At 44.3% G+C, this 20709-nt stretch overlaps 1 long non-coding RNA gene across 4 annotated transcripts in view; it reads left to right on the top strand.

Annotated features, from left to right (window-relative positions):
• LOC108387613 (uncharacterized) overlaps positions 1 to 16611 on the top strand; it is a 32983-nt gene extending 16372 nt beyond the window's left edge. For 3 of the 4 annotated variants that reach the window (XR_012125922.1, XR_005058720.2, XR_005058721.2), the window contains one exon: positions 9076 to 12551. This is a non-coding gene — a long non-coding RNA (uncharacterized lncRNA). Of the gene's footprint in view, positions 1 to 9075; positions 12552 to 16258 lie in introns of those variants that run through there. The other variant, XR_012125923.1, reaches the window with a different exon arrangement.
• Positions 16612 to 20709: the final 4098 nt, after the last annotated feature.

A 20709-nucleotide genomic window follows, 5' to 3' on the forward strand; every position in this document is an offset into this window, starting at 1 on the left:
CCAAGTGGTCTCGCAACCCAACGTTCCTCCCCACACACTTGCTGATATCCTTGGCAGATGGCCCTGCCTCTACCTGATAACCTGCAGCAATGCTACTTCCACAATCTGTGCCTTTGTTCAAGTGGTTCTCATCAGTGGAAGTGTGGTCACTTCCTTCAAGTCCCCTTCGTCCAAGCAGTCATTTGATTTCCTCCTTCAGGTCTGTACTGACAATGGGTCTCCACCTCTTCAGCCTGAGGGTCACTCAAAAGTAATATGTAATTATGAAGTTTAAGCTCTGGGTCAGTCCTTGGAAATGTTTTCAAAGTTAGAACAGCCCACCTCCCACCATGGTAGGCTTCTACTAGCCCTGTGGCTTCTGTCACAGCCAGCCCTTGCTCGTGGCATGTGTATTTTGAGGTTCATTTGTCCAGGGTGGCTAACTGTCCCAGCCCATCTCATTATGACACATCTTGCCCAGCCCGGAAAGATGGGCAGATGTTTTTACTCTTAGAGTAGACGCTAGTACAGACGTCTTAAATCATTATTTCTAATTTAATTTGACAACCTTGACTTTCAGGAAGTTCTATCTCTGACCCAAATATGTGCAGCTCAAGCATGAGCTAATTTCCTCACACTCTGGGAAATATCTTTCTCCTATCATGAATCTCTCTTTGGATATTGAACCACAGTTTGGGGCATTTCAGCAGCATCCAGAAACCCTGGATCCTTCCCCATCCTTCGAGACCTTAGCTCTCAGTTTGGGTTCATATGGGTGTTAGAATGGACTTTTGGTCTGGCCATTAGCCTGCAGACAGGAGACCTCTGTGAGCATTTCAGAGCGATGTCTTCCTCTGACCTTGCTCCCATTTTTCACTGGTCTCCACCCTAATTGTGCATTAATCCTTTCCACTTGCTTAAATGACCTTCAGTCATGGCCTTACACATCCCTTCCTGCTCTTCTGTCCATGCCAGTGTCTTTGTTCATAGGCAAGCCCTTCACAAGGGCATTACAGGCAGGCAGACTTGACTTCTCTAAGTCTTCATCTTTACTTGGAAATGGAGGATAATCATACTAAATTTGGGGATCATTATAATAATAACAGCTAACTTTTTAATAAAACGATTACTATGTGTAGGCATAATTAAGCACTTGACACATCTCATTTCATTTAATCCTCACAAAAACCCTGAGTTAGGTATTATCCTCCTATACCAGAAACAGGCTCAGAGACATTATGTAATATATTCAGAAGCACAAAGTTAGCAAGAAGAAAAGCCAGGATCTGAACTAAAATTCATCTCATTCCAAAGCCTTTTACATCTTTCACACTATTTTAGGGGAAAATAAATGGTTTGCTGTGTGTTAACCTGCCATACATCAGGAAAACCAAGGAACACCGACTCCTTATTTCTACCCTAAAGATCATCTCAACATTCAAAGAAACAGAAATTCATCCACAAAGCGTTGAGAAGTGGCATTGGTCTTTGCTAAAGGCTGCTGGCCTGGAGCACAGTGACATGTGGCTCCCCACACAGCAACATTTCCTACAAACAGCATCTACATGCTTCAGTCCCAGTCTGCAAAATGCCACTCCTCATGGCACCTGTTCAGATTTCTTCCACCTGCCTGCTGTCTCCTCCAGGCCTTCTCTCTGATCCGGAGCTCCATTCCTTTCTTTTATAAAGTCATCAATCTTGTCCTCCCTTGGGGGATCTGTCCACTCTTCTGTTCAGTAAAACCAAAGATTTTTCTGGGAACCCACCATCCTCAAAAGAGGGAAATAAACTCCCTATATGCTTGTCCCTGGTGACCTGGGCCCTCAGTGTGTGTCTAAGTCATATAGAAGGAAACCTAAGGGGTGAGACAATGTAACTCTGGGGAAAGGAAATCCCAGGGCAAAATACGTCTAAAACCAAAATCAGTCAAAGGAAGAAATAAAGTTTAAAACCTGTTTATTGCTTACAAACTGCAGTCCGGGGCCATCTCTTTCCTGCTCTGGCAGAAGCAAGCAAGACCTACCTCTAACCTCTCAGGTTCAGATAAGCCCTTGGTTGTCCAGATAATTACCCATTGATATGGAGATGAACTACTTTTATCCACCCCTGAGGAATACTTGTTAATATGCAGGTGCACTAACGTCAGGCGAGATATTCTGGAAATATTACAATTTCACCCATAGTCCACCCCTCCAGAAATCTCGCCTCACAATCTACTCGTTCCCCCTCTTCCGCAATGGTCCCTGGGTGAGAATACTGAAGCATTGTGACCAGATTAATCACATACAATAACAACAGCAATAAAATCATGATAATCCTCAAGCCAGAGGATTCAGCTAGATTCAAAGTCCTCTGCAGGTTAAGTCTATAGCTTGCCCATTCCACAGGCAGGCAGTAGCTGAAGAAGGTAGAGAGTTCAGAGCAATCATCATGTGGCAGCTGAAGCCAAGGGGCGCATCCAGGCCACAAGGACTGTAGAAGACAGTAAACTTAAGGGTGATAGAATACATGTTTTAATGACAACAGCATAGGCAAATCTTGTCCATCAGGTAGGATACATGACAGAGAGTGGTCCTGTGATAGAACAGTGGCAGGAATGGGATCTCATCCTGGTCTAGTGTACCAGATTTTCACCCCCTTCCTGTGGGAGTTACAGATGGGTCAATATACAGGGCTATGGGAGGTACATGCACTGGCTGTAAAGATAAAATAAAACTTCCCTGTGAGATGCTCTTACCTCCTGGATGATTTTGGTACACTACCATGATCTTTGGGGGCCACTATGCTGTTACTCCAGGAATACACACAAGGCCAGCTTCCAGGCCTTTCCCCCAAGGTGCCAGAAGGGCCAGCCATCACTGGTCCATGTGTCAAAATGCCCAGGGCCATGTCCATTCAACAGTGTCTCCAGGGTTTAGTGCAGTAGGGGCTCGCAGCAGGATGTTACTCAGCTGGCCATATCCTGGCTTCAGTATCTCTTCTGTGGTTTGCACATACAATTGTATAGGAGAGGCAGCAAGGTGTGTTAGCATGTCCACAGGGCTCAAAGCTCCTTTACATGGCTTCTCATTCAAATGCCGTAGCTGACCATAGGTGAATTGACTACCCCCATAGACTATTGGTGTCCAACTTCAGGCTAGATTTTAACAAACCATTGTACCTCTCTATCATGCCTGCCCCAGTAGGATTATATGATACATGGAATTTCCACTTTATTCCTAATTGCTGCACCCTTCCTTGTAATGCATGTCCAGTAAAGTGGGTGCTTGATTGCTCTCAATCACCCATGGCCGGCCATAGACTGCAAAGAGATGCTCCAGGCCCCTCTTGGTGGTTTGCTGATCTGCAGGAAGAGCAACCAATAGTCCAGTAGTCATGTCCACACAAGTCTGGCATACCGATATCCTTCTGATATGGGCAGAGGCCCGATACAGTCTATCTGCCACCTGACACGGGGTATTGGCCCCTTTACTGTTGTCCCTTGTTACTGTGAGACTTGGTGTCAGTCCCTCTTAGAGCACACAAAGGACTCCTTCTGGGCTCTGCTGACTTCTTCAAAGGTCAATGGCAAGCCCTACCGACGGGTTACAGCCCACATTGTCTTTTGTCCCATGTGCAACAAATGCTGGTATAGTCATTGGGCCACATCAGAGGCAGGCTTTCCTTCTAGCTAACGCACCTGGGCCAATGTGTCTGCTTCATCATTCCCTGGGGATGCCAAAGGCAAATGGCCAGTCACATGATATATGGTAACTGTCTTAGTCTGACCAGGGGCCCATAGGTCTTGCCACAACTCTTGCCCCCAAATGGGCTGGTATCCAACCATCCAGTCAGCATGGTACCATGTCCACAGCCACAGGGTCAAGCCCTGATAGACGGGCCAGCTGTCAGTGCAGACAGCTATAGGGGAAGGCTCCTGGGTGATCACGAGCCATACTGCCCGCAACTCAACCCATTGGCTGCTCTTCCCCTCTCCATCCTCCATCCATGTTATCTCAGTCTTAGGATGGAAAGCCACAGCCCTCCACTTTGGGGACTGCTCACAACTGGAGCTGTCTGTATACCAAGCATCTTCAGATATATGGGCTTTTCCCTCCTGATAAGGACTCTTGGCTACCGATGGCTCAAAAGCAAGTTTTTCCTGCTTTCCACTGGTATAGGTCATTGGGCCCAATAAGCATGGAAGTTCTCCTCTTAAGGGGCTAGTAGAAAGGGTGCAGCACTGCTGTAAATATTCACCCTATTTGGCCAGTGTTGGCGTCTATGCCACGGCACTCCATAGCCTTTGGGTCCAGTCTCAAGCCCACCCCGTGATGGGACAGATGGTTATTACCTTGCTTGGAGCTGTTCCAGTGATATGCTCCGTAGCCATTGAGGTGTGGTACACAGCAGCCAGTTGCTTCTCTATCAAGGTGTACTGGACCTCTGCTCCTTTCCATAGCTGTGATCAGAATCCAATAGGTTGGCATGTCCGTTCAAGCCACTGCCAAAGACCCAACCCATAACCATCTTCGGTTACATGAACATTTAGCTCACAGGGCCTTGATGAGTCCATTAAAGGCCTGCATGGCCTTGACTGCCAGCTTGGCAACAGTAAAAGCAGCTGTACATGTCTCATCCCAGTCCCACCTGATGGCCTTTTGTACCAACTGGTATAAGGGCTTCAGAATTTGTGCCAAGTGCAGGATAAACACTCTCCAGTCGCCCCAAAGAGCCCAAAACTCTTATAATACTGCCACAGTGGTAGGGGTAGAGAAAGCCTGGACCTTGTCTATGACTGCTTCAGGAATAACTTTAGTTTTACCTGACCAGACAACCCCCAAGAACTTTACAGAAAAACCAGATTCCTGAACCTTGGTGCTATTCACAACCCATCCTTTTTCCTGTAGATGTTGCAACAATCTAGGAACTGCCCCTTCTAAATCTGAAAGAGAATCAGATGTGAGCATACTATCATCAATGTGGTGATACAATTGCATGATTTGTGGTTTATTTCATGTGGCCAGGAAAGTCCTGGGCTACAAGGTCATGAGAGATGGTGGGACTGTGGAGGTATCCCTGTGGAAGGACAGTGAATGTCCACTGTCGGCCTTCCCACATGAAGGCAAATCATTCCTGACTTTCCTGTGCTATGTCGAGAAGAAAGCATTAGCAAGGTCTACTACATAATGATATGTTCCCAGCTCATGGCTGAGGGTACCCAGAATGTCTGCTATAGAGGGGACAGCAGCATGCAAAGGGGGTGTGACTTTATTCAGTTCCCTGTAGTCCAAGGTCATATGCCAGGAGCCGTCTGGCTTTTTCACTGGCCACACTGGGGAATTAAAAGGACTATGAGTGGGCTTTATGATGCCCTCCTTCTCCAACTCCAGTAGATTTTCTCCAATTTCCTTGTGCCCCCAGGCAATTTATACTGCTTAGTATTTGTCACCTGCTGAGGTACAGGCAGAGCTACAGGAGGGTGCTGAACATGTCCCTTCAGGACTGCCTTTACCACATGTACCCTCAGTCTGAACTCACCTGCAGTGGTCTGTAACCACAGGCTCTGCAAGATATCTACCCCTAAAATATATTCAGGGATGGGAGAAATGTAAACATATACTCCTTTGGGGGTAAACATCCTATCCCCAGTGGAATGTGGGCTTTCTTCACTCTAATTGCCTTACGCCCATAGCCATCTATCACACTGGGGGTCCCAGGAAAACACTCAGGGTTGCCGTAAATCAGAGAACACTCAGCTCCTGTGTCCACCAGTGCCAGGACACATTGCACATTCACAGGGGACCAATGAATTGCTAATTCTACATGTGGCCTCTGGTCTCCACCATGTCCCCCAAGGTGGGGACCTTGACTCTACCCTCAGTCAAACTGTGATGCTCAGTCATCCTCCTGTGGGGGTGAGGGCCCAGGTGAATCCTGAATACTGTCTCCCAGGAAGTTTTGCAGGGACACGGGCCAGGCATGAGGCCTTGACTCCAGTTTCTGTGTCCTGGACCTCAGAGGTGGAACTGCTGCTCTGGCTTAATTGGTGCCACAGTTCTAAGTTCTAACAAGATTCTATTGGGCTGCCCATCAAGTTTTTCTTTCACTACCCTGGCCTTTATCAAATCAACCCACATCTGGGTCCTTGAGACCTTCACGGGGCCTTTTGCATCCCTCCTTTCAGTAGTAGCCTATACTTCCTTCCACGCCTTCATTGTTTCAACTCCCAGATCTGCTAAAGTATGAGTAGCCTCACTTATGGGTTGCCCTACGTGGGGGGCAAAAGTAGTCACTAGAGACCCAAAGAGAGATGTGGGAGCTGTATGCAGCACCAGATTTCTCATTCCTACAGCGAACACCTCCTCACTGAGGCCTTGGGGGTCAATATTATAGATGATATTTTTCATACCCGATTCTTGCAGTACCTGTTGGAGCTCTGCATATGTTTTCCAACTACTAGGTAAATATGATGAATCACCCTGATTAGGCCAAACTACCCTAATGGCAGCTGTCAGCCATTCCAGAAGTGTCTGACTCCCTGAGGCGTGACAGGCATTTTGCAACTGCTGCCGGAGGGAAGGGCGAATCGTTAGGGAAGCCATTCTACTCATCTCAGTACCCGACAAAACAGTGTTTTCCCCCCACCCCCATATCCCAGAGATGTAAAAGCCATGCAGGCAGAGATTCCTATGGCCTCTGCCTATATATCGGATGCTTATGTCCACCAGCTCATCCTGGGTATAGGGATGGAGCATGGAGTGCTCCACAACCCTTAAAGAGCTCCTCCCCCTGAGGAGCCTAAGGTTGTTTTGTTTTTATTTTCTTAATTGCAGCCCAGCAGGCTTTTAAAACAGGAGAGGCTGGTACCTGGGGTGGTGGATTGGCCCATGGCCCCACCTCCTCCTCATCACCGTCCCCACTCCCCCTACTCGAGGCTGCTAAGGAATCTTCCAGGAGTGTGACCTGTCTTTTCAATAACTGTCTGTCTTCCTTAATGGCATCCCATAGGTTATCACTCAGCTCCTCCAAGCGATGCTGAAGAGTGTCTCTCTCCTGCCTATGTCCCTCTGTTTCCTGTATAATATTTTTCACTATCTTGATGAGAAGAGACCTTACAATGCCAGCTGCTACAAGGCCACTTAGGGCCTCTAAGCAGCCTTTAATCTGATGGAGGCTAAATCTGCAACTTCCGGTGTCTCCACCCTTACCTAGTTCTGGGGAAGGCCCTGCCCCTTCAGGAGGTACTTTACCCTAGGCCAATTCCCCACTAGGGGCTCCCAAATTGGAAGCCCCACAGATAGGAGGACAATAAAAGGTGAAGCTGCACCCTCTGCTGCTGCATCCACTGGAGCCTCCCCACCATTCACAGGGGGGTTCCGGGCATCTCCCCATCATCTCTAGAGGCAGCCCTCCCAAAGATCATACCAACTATGACAGATTTCAGGTTCAGAGATCCTGCCAACTAACACCACATGTAACTCCGGGGAAAGGAAATCCCAGGACAAAATACCTCTAAAACTGAAATCAGTCAAAGGGAGAAATGAAGTTTAAAACCCGCTTATTGCTTACAAACTTCAGTCTTGGGATGTCTCTTTCCTGCTCCAGCAGGTTCAGTAAGCCCTTGGTCACCCAGGGAATTACCCATTGATATGGAGATGAACTACTATTATCCACCCCCTGAGGAATGCCTGTTGATATGCAGATGCACTAAAGCCAGGCAAGATATTCTGGAAATATTACAGTTTTACCCACAACCAAGAGGGGATTTCAAAAACTACTTTCCTCCTGTGTCCCCCATTCCATCTCCCTTTCTTCTCCTTCCTTCAGTACCTGTGTGGGGGAAAGAAGTGAGGTCATTTGTCACTCCTTGCTCACCATCTGACTCAATTCTGCACTTCCTGCAAAACTCAGATCGATCCCGCCCAACCCTTCCTTCACTCCTGTCCATGGTCTGCCCTTTCCTACCTTAAACTCCTGTTGCTTTCACTACCCCCCACATTTGTCTTGACTTTATTGTTACCAAACCTTCCATGGTGGGCATCTTGTTTCCTTAACTAGGCTGAAAGCTCCTTAAAAACAGGACCCTGTCCCTCCATAGTGCCCACCTAGGTGCTGGGCATGTAAATGAATGGAACTTGAACTGATACTAATAAAAGATTTGATAGGCAGGTGACTATGGAATAATGGTTAGGAGTGAGGTCTCTGGAGTTTGCATCCTGGCAATGTTGCTGAGGTAGATGGTCCCTGGGTTTTCATGCCTCTGTGGATCTATGCCATCTGCGAGCATCTTGCTCGCTCACTCTGGGCCTGGCCTGGTCATTGCTTTGGTCAGTAGAGTGGTGGAAGTGACAATGCATTAATCTTAGGCCTCAAAAGGCTTTGTGCACTTTAATTCCCTCTGGGAATCTTCCCACCATCATGAGAACAAGATCAGGATAGCCTTCTGGAGGATGAACGGCCACGTGGAGGAGATCCACACCATCCTAGCTGAGGCCACCCTAGGCCAGGCAGAGCAAAACCAAGCCTTGACCACAAACGCATGAGTAAGGCCAGCTAAAGTCAGCCTAGCCTGGCCCAGGTGAGCAGACTCTCCTAGCTGACCTATAGACGCATGAGCAAAAGTGAATCATTATTATTAGTCTGTTATTACAGGTTTTGTGGACATTTGTTATGCAGCATTACATATGTGGCAATAGATAACTGATATACCCACTTACCAGCTCTATGACCTTGAGCAAGCTATTTAATCTCATGGACCTCAACTTCCTTGCCTGTAAAATAGGGCTGATGGGGACATTGTTGACAGCCTGCAGCTGCGTTGCTTCTAGGACTCCCTCCTTGAAGAGCTCCCTCACTCAAGGTGCTTCCCTCTCCTCTGGGGCATCCTGCATGCAGTGACTGGCTGATGTGGAAGTATAAAGTTCTGGCCCCCTTGTTCCAGTGTGAGACAACTCTGCAGGGCCATCCTAGCCTCAGAGCTGCCTGTGGGATCAGCTGGGGCCTTCGTGCGACTGCATCATCTCCCTACTTCTCCCTTGCTTCATTTATTCTCTACCGTTAAGTCCAAGGGTGCTTCGAATAAACCTCTTCTTTATTTGTATCTCCACTTAACAGTGATTTCCTGGAACTCACCTGTGCGAAGGGATGCAATTGACCACATGGCCAGCTCCAGCCAATGAGATGAAAGCAAAAGAGTCACATGGCAATTTCCTGAAATGTTCCTTCTTAAGACTATTGTCTTCAAACAGCACACTTGTTACTAATACCAAAATAATTTTGGAAAACCATATATATCCTTGCACATTTCTTAGATGTAAACATTTTCTTTTTAGTTTTAAATGCAACTTTTAGCATGTTATCAATATTAACATAAAAAAAGATTCACTTTTATTTTAGTGTCTCATTTTTTAAAATTCCAAAATAATTTATAAAATATTTAAAAATATTTATGAAAGTAAAATATGACTTAATATGACTTCTTGTATACTCATTTCCTACCTACATTATTACATTTTGCCCCAAATTGCTCTCTCCCATACTGTCTACCTATCATTAGAATTATTATTAGAATAAAATTGGTGGAAATTCATATTAAACTTGAAAAATTATATTGGGATGGTGCTTCCCCAGTGAGATGAACAGAGCTTCCCCCTGACCTCCCTACATTTTTTCAGAGGCAGCATAGTGCAGTTAGTTGCTTAGCTCATGTTTGAGGTCAGGCAGTTCTGATTTGAATCCTGGTTCTGCCACTTATTAGCTGTGTGACCTTGGGCAAGTTATTTAAGCTCTCTGTGTCTCAAAATCTTCATAATAATAGTATCTATCTCATGTGGTTATGATGAGGGCCTGATGAGTTAATATTATAAAGTACTTAGAACATTACCTGATATAAGCACAATTTATGCTTGTGATATAAATAGAATGCATCATGGACAAATAATTATTCGATGGAATGATTAGTGTTCAGAGCAAATTAACAAGAAGAAAAGATATTATATTACTAGTAAGTTGGAGACTTACAAATGGTGTATTAATAATTGTTAGGTGCATTATTTCCAAGAGAATCATATCAAAGTGTTAAGTTAATCTAATAAGAACATGGTAAGAATAAACAAAAGAGCCGAAAAGTGACTGATGATTGATAGCAAGCAGGAGACATGTACCCAATTAAAAACAAAAAAAACAAACAACAATGTGACTTTCCATTAACCAATAATTCGGGGGCAAAAGTTAATGAAAGCATTTTTTTTACAAGATAGTAAGTGTTTACAAAAATACACTGAAGTGCCTCTGATATATGTTCCTTTTCTTCAAAGATGTCATGTTCATCTGTGGAAAGTAAATGTGAAACTTACTACTTCCTCCTCCTTGAAGTCATGCAAATACACAAGGAGAACAGACCAGACAGCTCAGCATAGAGGGCTGGCCAGGTTCCTCCCGCTGAGAACCGAGCCTGGGGGTGCTTCCTAAGGAAGGGCTTTGCCCAGACGCTTTTTAAGAATCATGCATATTTTTAAGATACACAGATAAGGCATGGAGCTCTGCCATAAGTCTGTCACCTGCTGATACAAGGAACCATCACCTTCAGTATTTCACTGCTTTGTGCTCACGGGAGTCTCCCTCAGGAATCAGGCAATCTTGAATAATTTGGGGCATATGGAAATTAATACCACTCCTGATGCCCCACTCTATATGATAGCTGAATGCAGAACACCCCTACATAAACCAAAATATCGCTTTATTTTCACACTGTGCCATAACAAAAATATAGACATGACAGAGAAGACATGAAGACCTACCATAGGTCTATGGGGATTTGATTAAAAGGTTTCACTAAAACCAGTGTTTTTTTGTTTGTTTGGAGCCACGACGGTTTTACAATCCAAGCATTTTATCTTAGTAAAATTTGGGAAGGATGAGAAGCTGAGAGGTGTCAGATGTGGATTACGTTTTAACACCCCTCTCCTCTATTAGGCAAAATTATTTTCAGCAATAATCATAACGTAATTACATTTTATGTTTGCCATTACTAAACAAAAGTAGTCCACCTTGTCATTTGCCTTCCTGTTGACTGTTTAAAATTTTTATTCTTATTTTTTAACTTTTTAAAATGTTAAACACAAGTAAGTCCTAGCCCTAGTAAGGGGTAAAATAACTCAGTTTATCTCCTTAGTCTTTACAATCATGCCGTTGTTTTCTTTGGATCTACAGTTGAATTTCGGAGAGCCGCAGTTCAAGGACGGAGCCCTACCAGCCAGGGGGCGCCAATGATTCCTGAGGAGGGCACCCTCATAAACTCTCTCTGGAAAGGGTCACAAGGGACTGAGTAGGCGGCTGTCGGGGGCCCACTGCATGCCTGGAGTTTCTTTGGGAAATTCAGAATATAATGGTTTTTTTTAAGGGATGAATTATACACATATGTTAATTTGAAGTTTATCTATTATTAGAATCCAATGGTAATGAACGCATTTGTTTAGATTTGGAATTTAGACCAGCAGAACATTTTTCAGGGAGGATTATTCTATCCCAGACATTGTTGAGAATTGCTGGCCAAGGGGGTAATAAAGGGCAGTTGGCTTTTGGATGATTACTGCTTTAAAGTTCTCCGGAGACAATGCATCTGCTGCCTGCCCGTGGCGGTGGGCGCCAGTCCCCACACCCCTGCTTTTGCTCGCTGTTGATAAGAGGTCTACCTTTCTTTTATAAAGTGGTAGGATGGCGGCACAGGACGACAGGCAGGCGGGACAAAAGAGCGGGCAGATGCCTTGGCCGCGGGCGGGAATATTTCAGGAAGGAGACGATGGGAAATGGGATCAGCCGTCTTTCAACTGAGCTGAGCCGTCGGCAGATTCAATGATCTCGGTTCACACAGCAGCCAGCATCTGCCCGGGCCCCTCTTCTACCCCTTGCTGTGTCGGTCCAGCTGTCTGCGTTGCACGTACTGCCTTCCTGGATGCGGAGGCTGAGGGAGCCACCCCCGGGCTGGCAAAACAGGAGGGAGCCTGGGGCCCCGAGGACTTCACGGAGAGTATCCTGCGTCTCCAGCCTGTACTCAAGTCAGAGAGAAATGACTCCGTCTTTTACGGGGTTTCTGACACTTCTCCATATAGAGAAGGCCCTGAGATCTAAAGGCCTAATAAGGTGCTTTCTGAGTGAAAAGAGGGAAGAGGCTTTCCGGCAGTAGGGAGCTCCGGCAGGAAAGCCAGGAGCCAGGAGACTGCCCGAGGAGTTTGAGGCGTGGAGAGACTCAGGGCCCAAGGGAGCCTTGGGGCGCTGGAAAAGGAACTCCGGGATGCTGGCAAATGATCCACCTGTGCTTGTTGGCGTTACCTAACGTGGTCGGGAAGGTCAGCGGTGCCAGGAGGTTCCCAGAAGTCCCAGGAGGAAATCCAGGGCCCCTCCCGGGGTTGCCCCGGGCAACTTCTGTTAGTAAAGAATCCGGTTTACTACCTTCTGACTCACGGTCCCCTATGGTTGCTGTGGTTACCACCACCAAAGAAGTGGAAATCCCTCCTGCAGGGTGGGGTCTGCAGAGTGGAGTTGTCCCCTCCCATTTCCAGGGCGGACCCTAGCGACTTCTGCCTGTAGCAGAGGTGGTGGTGGGGAGCCTCTCTCTAGGGAACCTCAGGGGCGGGGTTCTTTGGGGCGGGAATGAGAGAGAGGCCGGGGCAAGGAGCGAGTGGGGGCCGAGGGACAGATCTCCGGTCGGACCTGTTTGAGCCTGACAACTGTGGGCTCCCCACTCTCTCCGAATGGTTATGGAAGGAGCCCCGTGGGTGGCAAGAGAGAGAACATTGAGGGCTCATTCACATTAGAACGAGCCTCAGGAGACCTGGTGGCTTTCTTACCGGGGACAAGCGGGGTTTGTTCCCCAAGGTGGTGGGGGGATGACGGGCCAGATTTATAAATGCAAAGCCAGGGGAAAAGGCTCTTTGACAACTGGTGGGGCTGTACACAAAGAAACCGAAAGGGGGGCCAAAGGGACAGATGGCTTTTAAAAAAATTATTTCATCTCATACGTTTGCATAAAATCTTACAGGTTATAAAACAGTTCTGCATCCATTTTCTCATTTGCTTTTCAAAGAAGCTCTGAGAAAGCCAGGATAGGAAATGCCCATCTATTCCAAAATGGGGAGAAGAAAGCTTATAGAACTTGATTAACATAGCCAACATCAAAACCAGGACTGGCTCACAGTCCAGGGCTCTTTTTACTAATTGGTGTTTCTTAGACTGGCATCCACAGTCTTTGTGTCTGGTATATGCAAAGTACCAAAGTTTTTGATAAATTACAAATTTGTCACAAATCTTAAAATAATAAAACATTAAAAAAGTAACAACAATGGCCTTGTTTTAAATCAATGGGAAAGATGTATCTGTAATCTTCACTAAAGTATTTATATTCAACTTGATGTCAGATAGCTGGAGCCAAAGCTCACAGCTCATGTCCAGTGAGTTTTTTTCTAACATTTCCCACTAAATTAGGCAAACTTAATCCAGTGCTTAGTCAGACAGTTCTGGACAAGCAGATGAAACTTGAACTCAGAACTGTGGGGAGCACTCTCAGGGAAGACAGTTTAGAGAATACAAACGAAAACCACAGTGAGAAACTAAAACCACTTCACACTCACCAAGATAGTTATAATAACAATAATAATAATGAGGAAAAAAAGTATTGATGAGAAAGCAGAGAATGTGGAGCCTTCATACACTGCTGTTGGGAATGCAAACTGGTTTAGATGCTGTGGAAAACAGTTTGGCAGTTCCTTGAAAGGTTGTAGAATCACCATATGATCCAGCAGTTCTACTCCCAAGAGAGGTGAAAGCCTCTTCTGACGAAAACTTGTACATGAATGTTCAGAGAAGCGTTATGCACAATAGCCAAAGAGTAGAAACAGCACAATGTCCATCAAGTGAGGAAGAGATAAAAAGGTATCCATATAGTGGACTATCATTCAGCCATAAAAAGGAATGAAGTATGATATATACTACACTGTGGTTGAACCTTGACAACATGATGCTATGTGAGAAGAAGCCAGACACAAAAGACCACATATTGTATGATTCTATTGATATAAAATGTCCGGAAGAGACAAATCCATAGAGACAGAAAGTAGATTAGTGGTTGCAGGGGCTGGGGGAGGGAAGGAATGTGGACTAAGTGCTAATAGGTAAGGGGTTTCTTTTTGGGGTGATAGAAATGTTCTCGGATTACATAGCAGTGATGATTGCACAACATAGTGAATAAACTAAAAACCAGTGCACTGTACACTTAAATGGCGAATTTTATGCTGTGTAAATTATAGCTCCATGAAAATGTTAAAACGAAACAAAATCCAGGTGAGTACTTCTGCTCTCCAGGGTCAGTGCGCTTCCTGGGGCTTGGAGGAGGGAGCAGTTTCTCTTAGGTGCTTGCCTATTTCTACATGAACACGTTGAAAAGAATGTATTCTTACAGATTGCATTTGTAATTATGGTGGAAATGTTTTCTATTTCCTTCAACTGCATTGGGTCAGGAGGCATATTGAGAACTGTCAGTGGTTCTCTGTGAATTAAACAGTGGTTTTCATGTGCCAATAATAATAACTAACCCTCTGAGTACTTGTTATATGCCAGGCATTATCCTAAGCACTTAATATGTATTTCTTCACTAATCTTTACCACAACTGTATGGAATAGGTGTATTTTTACTGTTATCATCCTCACTTCCAATTTTCAGAGGGAGAAACTGAAGCACAGAGGGACAGCCTGTTATGAGATTTTAAACACCTGCCTTCTTGTTCCCAAAGACAGTGCTCCAGCTGTACTGATTCGGTGTGTCTTTTTCATTCACAAAATAATCTCTAATAACACAAAATATTTCTGTCTTGAGTTGGGGCATTTCAGAGACAAACAGAACAAACTGTCATAGACAGCTTTGACTTTAGATGTTCTCCCCATTGTAAAAGCGATTTCACGCGTGTGCATCAGGATTTTGGCCAGCCATAAAGAGCTGAATGTTGATATGCCTACCTGATGGTGATTGCTCTTGTTCCTCCTTTGCCATTGTTATGTGACATCCAACAGCAGCATGTGAAAAAACTGCATTCTAAGTATTTACATCACTGTCTTCAAACCCGGTTTGTCTGCCTTTCCCATTGCGTAACTTGTACCTGTATTTACTCTGAGGAGAGAGAACAATCACACCAAATGACATACTAATGTTCTTGGTGCCTTTTTCTGTCTTTAGCAAAACATTCAGTTTTTATTCTTGTAAGTACTATTTTGTGGTTATTCTGGAAAAAATCAGTAGGCTCTGATTATGACTGAGAAACACAGCTTTGATGACTTGTGCCATAATTTGACATTCACAGCTAATAATGCTTTTGGTGAGAATGGGTGAATAGTCAATAAAAACCAGGTTCCAGATAATCTGGTATTTCTGATCTGCAATCCCTTTTTGCTTATCGTCCAAAATAGTTATTCTTACTTTTGTCTTTGTCCCAGCACGTACAGACATATGGCCACTGAAATCCTGTTTGTTGTTTATAGATGACATTGTTCTGAGTGTCAAATCTCCATTACTATCTTCCTTCCCACTTTTATGAGCCCATAGGGCACCTTTGAACCACTTATGATGTTTTGTAATTGGGGGCTATAACATAGCATGACAGTGTGAATGCGTAAAGCACATTGTAAAACATAAGCGAAAACAGGTGTATGACAGGAACATAAGATGGGCCAAGGTAAACTGCCCCCATTATTAAAGCAGTTCTGAAATGTTTGAGATTGCAATAACCATTGAGAATGTAACAATTATTAACATGATGAGATGTCTGTGACAGCCATAATGAGTGTTGTATTTCAAATTTGTAGAAGGTAGGGAACAAAATAATTCATCCCTTTGTCCCTGAAACTACCAGTCTGGAAATGCCCAGATGCTAAATGCCCAGATGATGCCCCACTGATAAAACTGTCTTTGAAAACATTTTAGTGCTCCAAAAGACTTTAAATTCCTAAGAGATGGGCTGCGGAAAAGATGACTGAAGGGCCGATAGGTAGACTGGGGCCATCTAAAGACGAGGGGAGAGTCGGAGAGGGGACTCAGGACCGTGGACTCAGGAGTACGTTCTTGGGGAATCCTTCCTTTTCCCCTCTGGTCTGGGACTCCCATGCAATAGTCATAGCCTACCACCAGAGGGGAGTGGAGAGCTGAGCGTGCCTGCCAAGCAGCCCTTAGCGTTCTTCCAGGATTTCTTGAATGCTATCTAGCCCTTGGCTCCTAAACCATATTAATTTTGGTTTTCATCCTTATATTCAGAGTTCTTAACCTGGTGACTCTGGTCCAGCTTTTGATGGTCAGTGAACATGTAGAATTGATATATAAAAGATGTGTGCCTGCTATTTACAACAGTCAAGAAATGGAAGCAACCTAAGTGTCCATCAGTAGATGAATGGATAAAGAAGATGTGGTACCTATACACAATGGAATATTATTCAGCCATAAGAAGAAAACAAATCCTACCATTTGCAACAACATGGATGGAGCTAGAAGGTATTATGCTCAGTGAAATAAGCCAGGTGGAGAAAGACAAGTATCAAATGATTTCACTCATCTGTGGAGTATAAGAACAAAGAAAAAACTGAAGGAGCAAAACAGCAGCAGACTCACAGAACCCAAGAACGGACTAACAGTTACCAAAGGGAAAGGGACTGGGGAGGATGAGTGGGGAAGGAGGGATAAGGAGGGGGGGTAAGAAAGGGGGCATTACGATTAGCATGTATAATGTGGCGGGGCCCAGGGAGGGCTGTACAACACAGAGAAGACAAGTAGTGATTATACAGCATCTTACTACACTGATGGGCAGTGACCGTAATGGGGTATGTTGGGGGGACTTGGTGATGGGGAGAGTCTAGTAAACATAATGTTCCTCATGTAATTGTAGATTAATGATACCAAAAAAAAAAATATATATATATATATATATATATATGTGTGTGTGTGTGCCTGTGATTAGCCTGCATTTTTCTATCTAGCAGCAGGAGGTTTTACAGTTTTAATCAAACTCTCAAAGAGATCTGTGACCCTGCCACTCCCCAAACACTATGGGGTAAAGTGTCACGTGTCCCCATGACTGTGTAGAATGCAATGATGTCAGGTACAAATTTGTTGACATTTCCCAGTGGCAAGCACTTGATATATATATTTAACATAATCCTCAAAACTATCTTGCAAGATAGCCCCCCATTCACAGATAAAGACCCTAAAGTTCAAAAAGATCAAAGTACTTTATCTCAGGTTATACAGCTACTTCAGTTGTGAGGCTGGGATTCAATTCCAGGAATGACTGATTCTGCATTGTTTCTACACCGAGAAGGAACAGACTCATTCCCTCATCAGCAAAGACAGGAGGAATTGAGTGTGTGTCCAGCAGCATGCTGGGCTCTGGGGTTAGGGGCGAGCCAGGGGGTGGCTGTGGTGGTCTTGGTTGTGGGAAACAGACAGTAAACAAAAAGCATGTAATTGCAAACTGAGGAAAGTGCTTTTAAGAAAATAAACAGGACATAGAAAAACAGGGAACTCTACAGAGGGGTTGGCCAGGGCAGGGAATTAGCCAGTTAGCTCAGACTGAAGGACGCAGGAGCCTGCTGTGGAAGCCATGGACACAGAGCCTGGGAGGAGCCTGCCTGGGTACACGGGTGGGGGCACTGGTGCAGCGGAACAGAGGACCATGAGCAGAGGTGAGGGTGACAATGAGGCAGAGGCCATCAGGGTTTTCTAGAGGCTGGGGAAGGTATTCAGATATTCTCAGAGAAGTGAGAAGCCATTGTAAGGTTTCAGTAGTGTTAAGTACATTCATACTGTTGTGCAATTAATTTCTGGAACTATTCTCCTTTTGCAAAACTAAACTACTTTGTCCACTGAACAACCCCCCATGTTCCACTTTCTATCTCTGTGAGTTTGACCACTTCTGGTGCCTCATGTGAGGAAGCAGAATCACACAGGTTATTTTTTTGTGTGTGTGATTACCTTATTTAGTTTAGTGTAATGTCCTCAAGGTTCATCTATGTTGTGCCAAGTAGCAGAATATCTTCCTTTTTGAGGCTGAATAATATCCCACTGTGTTTATGTACTGTATTTTGTTTATCCAGTTATCTGTCAGTGGACACTTGGGTTGTTCTTACCTTGTGGCTATTGTGAATAATGCTGCTGCAAACATGGGTGTATAAATATCTCTTCAAGACCCTGCTTCCAATCGGTTTTCCTTTCCTTTTTTTTTTTTTTGAGAGGGCATCTCTCATATTTATTGATCAAATGGTTGTTAACAACAATAAAATTCAGTATAGGGGGATCAATGCTCAATGTACAATCATTAATCCATCTCAAGTCTAATTCTCGTCAGTCTCCAATCTTCTGAAGCATAACGAACAAGTTCTTACATGGTGAACGAATTCTTACATAGTGAATAAATTCTTACATGGTGAACAGTACAAGGGCATTCATCACAGAAACTTTCGGTTTTGATCACGCATTATGACCTATAAACAATCAGGTCAAATATGAATATTCGTTTGATTTTTGTACTTGATTTATATGTTGATCCCACATTTCTCCCTTTATTATTATTATTATTTTTATTTTTAATAAAATACTGAAGTGGTAGGTAGATGCAAGATAAAGATAGAAAACATGGTTTAGTGCTGTAAGAGGGCAAATGTAGATGATCAGATGATCAGGTGTGTGCCTATGGACTAAGCATTAATCCAGGCTAGACAAGGGCAGCAAAACATCCACGGATGCAGAAGATTTCTCTCAAAGCAGGGGGGTTGAGGTTCTGAGCCTCACCTCTGTTGATCCCCAAATTCTCACCTGATGGCCCCTCTGCGACTGTGCCTGTCTTAGGTTGTTCCTCCCTTGAGGAATCTTACCCGTCTCTGGCTAACCAGTCATCTTCCGGGGCCATACAGGGAAATGTAAAGTTGGTAAGTGAGAGAGAAGCCATATTGTTTGAAAAGGTTAGCTTTTTACTTCTTTGCAGATTTATGCCCTGTGGCTTCTATGCCCAGCACTTGTCTCGAGGTATCTTTACCACCTGGAGGAATTATGATACTCGGTAAATTCGATATGAGGCACGAATTCTATTTAAGGGTTGTAATTAGGAAGGAAGAAGAAAAGCTATAGATGTAGCATATGGAAGGAAACATGGGAGGATTGATTATTTCTTTGACATATCTTCTTGTCGAGTACCTTAAGCATGTATAGGTTTTAAACTACTAACTAATTTGCACATACATATTAACATAATAGGAATACGGTGACATAAACAAAGCAAATGTATAATTACCATCCATCTCCAGTGAAGCCAAGAAAACCATTTAGGCACCCTAGGCATTTGTGAAAATTTGTCTATGATATGATGGATATTGTCCAACTGTACTTGAACCGTCTGAGAGAAATCAGACAAATTAAAGCAGCCCATTTCTGGGATCTGTTCACATCCCATATGTTCTTTTAACCGTAGATAGTCTATAGTCATGAGATTTTGGAGTGCTACAACTTGCACCCCTCCCAACTCCTGGTTGAGTTCCAACAGTACAGATCCAGTCAAATTCGTTGTCTCACTGTATGCACATGCCAGCCTAGACATCTCCCTCCTCATTCCTATGGCAAGTCCAGGAGACGGTGGGCTGGATGCAGCCACAACCGCAGCATCATCCGGATCCCTGTGGAGGCTTTTTGATGATCATCCCCCGGCACGAGTCCTCCAGAGAGTGCTGATGCCGGAAGCTCCTCCTCACATCGTATCTTAGTTCATTTTCTGGGTATCCAAGCTAGGCCTTGATCTTCTGCATAGAAACAAACAGACCCTTTGCCCACACTTTGACATGCCCTCTATACCACTGTGCAGAACTCATTGGAGGTCAGCACACAGTAACTGCTTTTTTTTTTTTTTTTTATTAAGAGAAAGGAATATTATCAGAAAAGAGTACCTCCATAGCTGATCATCTGACACCCTTTAAGTGATCAACATAAAGGATATTTAAAGCATGTGTTGATCTTTGATTTACCAATAGTTTTATCCTATCAAGGAGTAATCCCCCTTTTCTTTCTTTCTTTCTTTTTTTTTTTTTTTTTTAATTTTTAATCTATACCTACATGAAGAATACTATGTTTACTATGCTCTCCCCTATATCAGGTCCCCCCTAACAACCACATTACGGTTACTGTCCATCAGCTTAGCAAAATGTTGTAGAGTCACTACTTGTCCTCTCTGTGTTGTGCAGCCCACCCTCCCCTTTCTCCCTCCCCCCCATGCATGCTAATCTTAATACCCCCCTTCTTCTTCTCCCCCCCTTATCCCTCCCTGCCCACCCATCCTCCCCAGTTCCTTTCCCTTTGGTACCTGTTAGTCCATTTTTGGGTTCTGTAATTCCAATGCTGTTTTGTTCCTTCAGTTTTTCCTTTGTTCCTATACTCCTCAGATGAGTGAAATCATTTGGTATTTCTCTTTCTCCGCTTGGCTTATTTCACTGAGCATAATACTCTCCAGCTCCATCCATGTTGCTGCAAATGGTTGGATTTTTCCACTTCTTATGGCTGAGTAGTATTCCATTGTGTATATGTACCACATCTTCTTTATCCATTCATCTACCGATGGACATTTAGGTTGCTTCCAATTCTTGGCTATTGTAAATAGTGCTGCGATAAACATAGGGGTGCATCTGTCTTTCTCAAACTTGATTGCTGCGTACTTAGGGTAAATTCCTAAG

Source organism: Manis javanica, chromosome 15 (genome assembly GCF_040802235.1).
Source record: "Manis javanica isolate MJ-LG chromosome 15, MJ_LKY, whole genome shotgun sequence".
Classification (NCBI taxonomy): Eukaryota; Metazoa; Chordata; class Mammalia; order Pholidota; family Manidae; genus Manis; species Manis javanica.